The following is a 9,882-nucleotide window of genomic DNA, read 5'->3' as shown; positions in this document are numbered from 1 at the left end:
CCTGATCATGATTGCACTATCAAAGTAGAAAGATTATGTTACTGTTCTTACTAATCACATTTGCCAAGATGCTCACAACATAATCCCAGAGCCCTGGTGGTGCTGGGAGAATTGGCAGCAGTGGCAGAGGAGACCATTAATGCCTCTTGCCTTATACAGGGTTTTGTAATTAGAGAATATGCAAGGTGACACATTATCTTAGTGGACATCAAAGGTTATTATTTAATTATTGCTCAAGTGTAAAAACATTGTTAAGATTGCTGTCATGATTTTATTTTTTCACATTGCAAATTAAATAAACAATGACTAAGAGACACTTTATTTCCTCATAGGAATTCAGAATTGAGTATTATTTTTATTTGCAATGAATTGTGAAGGCCACTTCTCTAGTTTAATATTCAGTTCATGTTCAGTTATATAGATTCTCATGCTGTAGTTTTTTGGCGTAGTTACAAATTGACTTGAGAGTTTTGACTACGTTTGAATTCATTCATATAATTCAGAACAGAGATACCACTTAGTGATTTGGATCAGAGAAAGTAAATGTAGTTGAACTCTGGGATACACAAAGAATCTCCATATCAAAAAATGATGTAATTATAGCATTTAATAAATATTTGTTCTGGAGTTTAGCATGACTCACTTCTAAGTGGGAGGAATAAATGTACTGAACTTCTAAAGTTATTGTTCTTTTTATCAGTTAATATTTTTATTTTTAAAATAAAATACGAGTTTACTTTCATTGAAATGCACATTATAAATTCAATGAATTTGATAAATGCATACTCCACTGTAACAACACTTTTATCAAGATAAAGACCATTTTAGGTTTGTACAATTATAAATAAAGCTGCTGAAAGCAGTCGTGTACAAGTCTTTTTGTGGACATACATTTTTATTCTATTGGTAAATACTTAGAAATGGAATTACTGGGTCATAGCTTGGGAATATATTTAACTTTACAAGAAACTGCTAAACTGTTTTCCAAAATTATTGTCCATTTTATATTTATATATCCACAAGCAATGTATGAGAGTTCTGGGTGCTCCACATCCTGGTCAACATTTGACACTGTCATTTTTTAATTTTTCTCCCCATTCTAGTGGGTGTGTGGTTATGTCTCACTCTGCTTTTAATTTGCATTTCCCTATAATTAATACTGCTGAACATATACTCATGTCTCTATTGTCTATTAATATAACTTCTTTTGTGAGGTGACTGTACAAATCTTTTGCTCATATTTAACTGGGGTAAATGGAAATTTATCATTGAAATTTTCTTTCATTTCACAGGAAGAGATACAAGGTTGTGATAAGTTAAAAATTAATATTGTAATCTCTAAAGCAATCAAATAACAAAAAAGTAAAGCTAAAAAAACCAAGAGAGGAGATAAAATGGAATAGTAAACTATACTTTCTTCATCCAAAAGAAAACAGGAAAGGGAGGAAAAAGAAACAAAACAGAAAGAACAAATGGAAAAGGAATATCAAGATAATGGACTTAAACCCAACCATATCAATCAATTGCATCATCATTTATTTATTTTGACCTATTTTCTCTTTCTGAAAGTAAAATTACATGTATATTAATCTGCTTGATATTTTTCCACATATGTTTAATTTTTTAACTTTTTTTCCTTGGTTTTCTAATACCTTCCACTTCTGTGTGTCCTCCAGATTATCAACTGAGCTTGAAACACCTCACTAGCACTTCTCTTCTGAGCCTCTGCTAAACCTGCCTATCCATAGCTTAAAATACAGCTAAATCTCAAGATGACTATGCTCTTGCCTGTATCTCCTTTTCTGGATACAACATAGTCTTAAATGATTTCTTTTTAATATCCTTTAAAATATTATTTTAAGGGTAAGCAAGAGATAGAATAAGGAGTATCAGAATAGTTTTACATAAATAGGGAGAAGCAGAGGAGTCACAAAATGATTGGAATTGCTGCAGGAAATACTGCAGTGAAAAAAAAAAACAGTTTTAATCCATTGTTTGTGATTGTTATAATTTTTTTGTTATCTGAACTCAATTCCTTCAAAAGTGGAATTTACTAATACTAGTTACTGAAATTCAGCAGCATATGCTGGTACGGCTGTGGTAGTTGTTAAAACACTGATAGCTTCTGTATATGACAGAATATAGCTGCTGCCTCCAAGCCCTCTGAATGCCTCTGCTGCCCCAGCTGCCCCAGTCACCACAGCCCCTCATCTCAGGAGTCTCTATAACTACCCATAATCCATGAATTTAAGGGTTAAGATTTAGACATTTTTCACAGAATGAAAAAAAAATCCTAAAATTTGTGTGTCATCACAAAAGACTCTGAATATTCAAAGCAATCTTGAGAAAAAATAACAAAGCTGGAGGTGTCATGCTCCTTGATTTCAGACTATAGCACAAAGTTACAGTAATAAAAACAGCATGGTACTGGCACAAAAACAGACACACACAGATCAGTGGAACAGAATGGACAGTCCAGAAATAAACCCACATGCTTATGGTCAATTAATCTACAACAAAGAAAGCAAGGATATACAATGGGGAAATGACAGTCTCTTCAATAAATGGTGTTGGGAAATTGGAATGCTACTTGTAAAAGAATAAAACTAGAACATTTTCTCACACCATATACAAAAATAAACTCAAAATGGATTAAAGACTTAAATGTAAGACCTGAAATCACAAAACTCCTAGAAGAAAACATAGGTAGTACACTTTTGACATTGGTCTTAGTAATATTTTTTTGAATCTGTCTCCTTAGGCAAGGGAAACAAAAGCAAAGATAAAGAAATGGGACTACATCAAACTAAAAAGCTTTCGCACAGTGAAGGAAACCATCAACAAGATGAAAAGGCAACCTACTGAATGAGAGAAAATGTTTGTAAATTATAGGTCTGATAAGGATTGATATCGAAACTATATAAAGATCTCATACTTAATATCAAAAAAACAAGCAACACAATTTAAAAATGGGCAGAATAGGCATTTCTCCAAAGAAGACATACAGATGGCCAATAGGCATGTGAAAAGATTCTGAACATCACTAATCATCAGGTAAATGAAAATCAAAACCACAATGAGGTACCACCTCATACCAGTCAGAATGGCTATTAACAACAACAACAAAGAAACAACAGGTGTTGTCAAGGATGTAGAGAAAAGGGAACACTTGTGCACTGTTGGTGGGAATATAAATTGGTACAGCCACTATAGAAAACACTGTGGAGGTTCTTCAAAAAGTGAAAAACAGAACTACCATTCGTTCCAGCCATTCCACTCCTGGGTATTTATCAGAAGAATACAAAAATGCTATCTTAAAAAGATATATACACCCAATGTTCATAGCAACATTATTTGAAATAGCCAAGATATGAAAACAACCTATGTGTACACCAAGAGATGACTAAAGAAAATATGGTATATATATGCAATGGAATATTACTCAACCATAAAAAGAATGAAAATTTGCCATTTGCTACAACATGGATGGACTTGGAAACTATTATGTTCAGTGAAATAAGTCAGGCAGAGAAAGATAAATACTGTGTGCTTTCACTTATATGCAAGATCTAAAAAATAAAACATGAATAAATACTAAAAAAAACAGAAATAGACACAGATACAGAGAACAAACTAGTGGTTACCAAAGGGGAGAGGGATTGAGGGAGGATCAAAATAGGTGAAGGGGATTAAGAGGTACAAATTACCAGGTATAAAATAAATAAGTTACAAAGATGTAATGTGCAGCACAGGGAATAAACTTTGTATGGTGTATAATCTATAAGAATATCAATTGGTATGCTGGACACCTGAAACTAATAAGTCAATTATACTTCAATTAAAAAAAAGATTTGGCTTAGTAGGGGGACTACTGTGACATATTCCAAACTATTGGTGTCTTATGCTATACTATTAGTGGTTAAATATTTCTAAGATCACCCTTACTTACATATACATTGTGATTAAGCTTCGCCATATTCATGGAATTGTATTAAGTTTTCAGCTGGGTGAGCTGATTGGAAAAATATAATAGCTGCAGTCCAAGTATTTGTCAGAGAATATTATCTTGATTTTAATGCCATGCAGTGCTTTTTGGAAGTTGATATTAGCCATCTTCTTAGCCTAAGGATTACATGAGTGATATGCAATCCATCCATTCCCCATTTTAGACATGAAAATTTATCCCTAGAAATTATCATACTAAGTGAAGTAAACCAGACAAAGACAAATACATGGTATTGTTTTTATGTGGAAACTAAAAAAAATGATACAAATGAACTTATATACAAAACAGAAATAGACCCATGGACATAGAAAACAAATGTATGGTTACCAAAGGGGAAAGGTGAGGAGGAGGAATAAATTGGGAGTTTGGGATTAACATACACACACTACTATATATGAAATAGATAACCAACGAGGACCTACTTTATAGCACAGTGAACTATACTCAGTATTTTGTAATAATCTATAAAGGAAAAGAATCTGAAAAGAAATATATATGTTTGTATAACTGAATCACTTCGCTGCACACCTCAGACTAACACAACATTGTAAGTCAACTATACTTCAGTAAAAAAATTAAAAATATAAAAGTTTAAAAAAAAAAAAAGTTTATCCTTGAATTAGATTTCAGCAAGATCTGTATTTTAGAGTGAATTGTTTTATCCCTTTCTTGAATTGCTTTAACTAAATTGCAGTTGGTAATATACTATTAGTCTGCACTGAAAGATGTTTTGAGAAATAACATTCAGAATTTTCTTTCTATTGAAATGTATTCTTTATAAGAATTCAGGGGAGAAACTCTTCCCAGAGCCTAGTAGGGGAGAAATAATTTTGCTTCTTCACAGTTACTGTTTGTTTTCATGTAAGGAAAACTGTCTTTTGAGTAACAAATTGGGTTTCCCTTACTGGATCAAGCATTAACAATCTCAGATCCAAATTTGTTTTCTACCTTTAACAATTCTTCATTCTATCTTTATTTCTATTAAAAAATCTTATATGGCAGATACTTTTATAAATTTACATCAGTTTTAAGCAAGCGTGAGTACAATTAAGTAAGCAAAACATGCAAATGAAACACAATAAGCTTTCCACTAAAATATTTCTTTGTGTCCATGAAGCTGGAACCCAACAGCTAGATTGCAAGGGCAGGAGGCTCCAATATTTCTGTGACGTTTCATTGTCATCTGAGGCCTTCATGTTGTGTGTCATTGATGCAAAGATGCACATCTTTTCCACATTTTATAGTGAAAAATCTAGATGCACTTTACAATTGATAGTGCCTGAATTAGAGGGAATATGATATTTGTATGTATTTGTGGATGGTAAGGAAAAAGAGAGAAGTTGTCTTCATTTTCCCTTTAATAAACTAGCTGAAGCCTTGCCTTTTCTATTATGTATCACAACCTGCATCCCTCTTTCCCCATCCTCTGTCTGGCAAACCTGACGCACTTTTCAAAGCTAAGCACAAATATCCTGTTCCCTAGGAGACCTTCCTTGATGCTTCTGTTAAGGTTAGGGTACTTTTTTCATGCTTTTAGTATCCAGTTCCTCTTTGCACTTACTATACTCTTATAATTCTCTGTTCAGGTGTTTGTGAAGCAACATAGCAGAATAGTTAAGCACTTGGCCTCTGGAAGTAGACAACTTTGGATTTAATTTTACTATATTAACTTTTGGGTGAGTTGCTTAAACTCTGCTGCTCAGTTTGTTCATCTGTAAAATGGAATTATCGTGGTAACCTATCTCATGGGATTATTTCAAAGGTTAAATGAATTAACACATTGAGAGCACTGTTTGGAACAGTAAATGTTTCTCTTCTTCCTCCTCCTCCATCTTGTCTTTCTTCTCCTTTTTTTTTCTTCTTGTTATTACTATTTTTGTTGTCCTCACTGTAATGTGAGCTTGGGAAGCAGGAACTGCCTAAACTCCCTCTAAGTTTTTTATTTCTAATTTCATTTTCATTTCTAATTTCCCAGAACCTACAAGAATGCTTGGTACAAGGAAGTCCTTACTAGATGTTACCAGTAAATAAAATCCTGTATTAGAGATGAATTTTGAGTGATATGTCATATTTTAGTGAAAACTGAACTGTGTTTATGAAAATGCTTTATGAAATTGAGCTAGTGTAACTATCAGAATATCTTTCTAGATGGTATAAAATCATTCCCTTTATTGGGAAGGATTCAATTACCTATTTAATAAACAGTAAGTGAGTGCCACCTGTGTAAGAAACTGTCCTAGCTACATGGGAATGCAGAGGCGAAAAGAACCTCTGCCTTCAAGGAACTAATTTTCTAATGTAAAGAAGTGAGAGCATATGTTTTTTTTAACTGGACATTTTGTTTGTTATGAAAATGCCCTTAAATCTAGCAGTTTGTGATAGTATATACAAAAATAAGAAAATTTATTATTCCATAAATATATTTTGTCCCTCAGGATAATATTGAGAATAATAATTTCTTCCCCAAAGTTTAAAAAAATTACTCTTTCCTTATCTATTCTCTGATACATTAAAAAACCAGAATTGAGAGGCTAGCTGTTGATTTCTGTGATGTATTCTTTAGATTGAGGACCATTTATGGCGTTAGATATTGTCCTTGAAAAACCTTTTGCATTTCTTGGCTTCTTTTAGTAAGTTATGTTTGATCTTACTTAGAACCACTACAAGTTGTTATATTGAAATTTGGGCCCTTAGTTTCAAGTTTTTCCACTGGTATCCATTTAACTCAATTGCCCAGTACATAAAAGTAGCTCATTAAAATAAACCCAGCTCTCTTATGTTTATGTTGTGCTTCTAAAACAGCAGTAGCTTATGAATCCTTTTTTTTTCAGTTGCTTGTTTCTTTTTAAAGAAAGTGCTTGGGCACCATTGACTTGTACAGTGAAAAATATTTTCTTGAGAGATATTCTTACACAGTCTCTCTTTCGTGAGAATTTTCTTTTTAACCTTTAGTTATTCCATGTGTTTTAGTGCCTACTCCCAAATTCTAGCTGATGTAATTTCTCCTATGGTACATATCTCGACAGATGATTCCTCCAAAATTTATGAGTACTATATAGCAATCCTTAATTCTGGGGCAGGATTCCATCTCCTGAATGTGGTTATCACTTATAGTCTTGCCAGTTTTGCTTCTTTTTACTTATTTTGTCCATCTGGCAGTATACTCCCAAGCCTTTACAATTTATGAATCACTGGCAATATTCACACCCAATTGTCTATGACTCACTAGGAATCTTTGCCAGATTTCTCAGCATTTAAAGGATATATTCCTATTTTATGTTCTCTTGTTTTAACAGGAACGGTTGGCACATATGCTTCTTTATACTGTAATTTCAAAAATGGATGCTAGGTTGAAAATCGTTCCCATATTTAAATCATTTACACATGTAGCCTCTTGTTCTAAAAACTCACAAAGTAAGACCTCTTTAGGGCTTGCTTTTAACAAGTGTGGATGTCAGACTTAATGTGAACTTCTCTAGGTGAGACATTAGAGTGAATAAATTATTTCAGTTCTGTAGGAAAATTGGGAATGTTAACTCTCTTTAGATGAATTATAATTTCCAAGGATTTCGTCCTTGTTTCCAATAATGATAAAAGCATAGGCTCTGTTACTCACTAGCTGTGTGATTTTAAAGATATTAATAGCTTTTCACGTTTCCTCATTGGTAAATATTTGTGTCAATATCTATGAGGTTACCTCTTCAGCACTTTAAGAAATTCTTTACATGGAATTTGTTCCTTGGAAAATATTTTTATTGATTAGAAGTAGTTTAGAAGATACTTACATAAAAGATGAATATATGGAAAGAACTTAATATATTTTTTTTCAGACATGGGTATACCCACATATAATCATCTCACCTTGTTTTTTTTTTTTGTGGGGGGCAGAGGTGAATAACTCATTATTATCTTAAGTATATGAAGATAGCATATAACTTAACAGAGAACAATACCATATCACTATAAAAATCCTAAAGATATGAACTAATAATTCATGTATGTACAAACACAAAAAAATTACAATTTGATTAAAAACATGGGTAAAATATTCAGTCTCTATAGTGATCAAAGAAACACCAAGTAAACAGTAAAATTTCATTTTGAATCCATGAATTGATAAAGATTTAAAATCATAATAGGTAAGGGTGCATGGTTTTAGAAAATGGATGTTCTTTTTTAAAAAATTTCATTGAAGAAAGAATATCTCAATACCTGTGATTTATTCCAGGAGTTCTGATACAAGGAAATGGACATTCTTATACATTTTTGGTAGAACTGTAATTATATTATTTCTGGAAGTCAACTTGGCATCATGTCTCAAAAGCCTTAATATATTTCTAATGCACTGTGAACCTACAATTTATTTATAGAAATGTATTCTATATAACCAGAAAAGCCCCCACACACATATGTATAATATATGCACATATGCATATTAATTGAATATTGTCATTAACAGTGGGAAATCAAAATAATCTAAATCTCCATCAATAGATTTCTCATGTCACCAACAAAACTGTTCCTCCCTTGGTTTTCCCCATTTCAGTCAGGGGACTTGCTTAGATAAAAAACTTGTTTCTTCTCCTTCTCTCACTTTCCATATAGGGTGAGTCCCAAGTCCACTTTTTGACATCCCAGAAAATAACAAGGGTTATAATGTATAAACTCATTTAAAACAATACATGGCTTTATGTTAACAGCATCAGAAAAGTAAAAAGAAGGACCATATACATCTGTACATTTACATTAGCTCAGAGAGAAGAAATACAGAGCAGAGAGGCTGGATATAACTTCTTTTTGGATGCTCGACTGTGTAAATAATTCTCTTCTCAACTACAAGTGTTTTTATATACCAACTTTAGACTTTGGGTGATAGCCTATTCCTTGAAAGTACCTTAGCTTAGGAGAGACCTTTCTATAAGGCACAAAAACAAGGAAGATGAAGCTCTATCTAATATACTTATTTACCTTCTGAAATAGTTAGAATAATCACTTCCCATTGTTTTTATTACTTTATTGTTGTTTTTATTATATTTGGATTTGAGTACATTTTGAACCGTCATATAAGACCTGTTCTTTAACAGCAATTGTCTTTAACAGCAATTGGAAGACATGTGACTTTCTTTCTTTCTACTGATATATGCTCTCTTGATAAAAGTTCCTTCTAGATGTTTTGGAATATTTTAAACAGAATTTTAAATTCTTGTGAAATATCACATACTGGCATTAATTACCTATATTTTTCCAATTGGAAAGATGTGGTGAAGTGAGTGCATTGGCTAAGTTTATTTAGCAAGAAAATCAATATATAAAAAAATGAAAGCAGATATACTGAATATATTGTGGTATTTGTCCAACTGGTCTTCCCCTAACTTTATATTTTCACTCAGCTTACATAAAATGGAGGCTGCAAGCAAAACACAGTGCTGTCTAAACGTAGTTGTCATTGTGGCCTAACAAGTTTGATTAGCTCCATTAGCAAGAATACCCTGCAGGGAACTTTAGGTAAAAAACATTAAAAACTTGTATTATCAACAAATTCTTAATCCTAGCTGAGTCTGGTAGCCAATTTAGAAATTGGTTGTCTCAAGCAGTTGGATTTACCGGGGTTACTGTATCAGTATCATATCTGATACTTCTTTTTTGTTAAGATACAAGTAATAGACTTCTGCTGCCTTCCTCATTATTCCATTTCCATGGGATAATCTGGATTGCCATTGAAAGCATTGTTCGGCAATGTGAAAAAGCATTCATTATAAGGCACTGGATATAGCCAACAGGAGTCCTTTTAATTTTTATTATTAGTTGAATTTATGAAAACTTCACAGGGAAAAGGGAATAAAATATCTCTGCTCATAGTTAGTGCCATATTCTCA

The sequence above is a fragment of the Grampus griseus genome (assembly GCF_964374135.1).
Source record: "Grampus griseus genome assembly, chromosome: 4".
Lineage (NCBI taxonomy): Eukaryota > Metazoa > Chordata > Mammalia > Artiodactyla > Delphinidae > Grampus > Grampus griseus.
Note: the sequence above shows the minus strand (reverse complement) of the source record.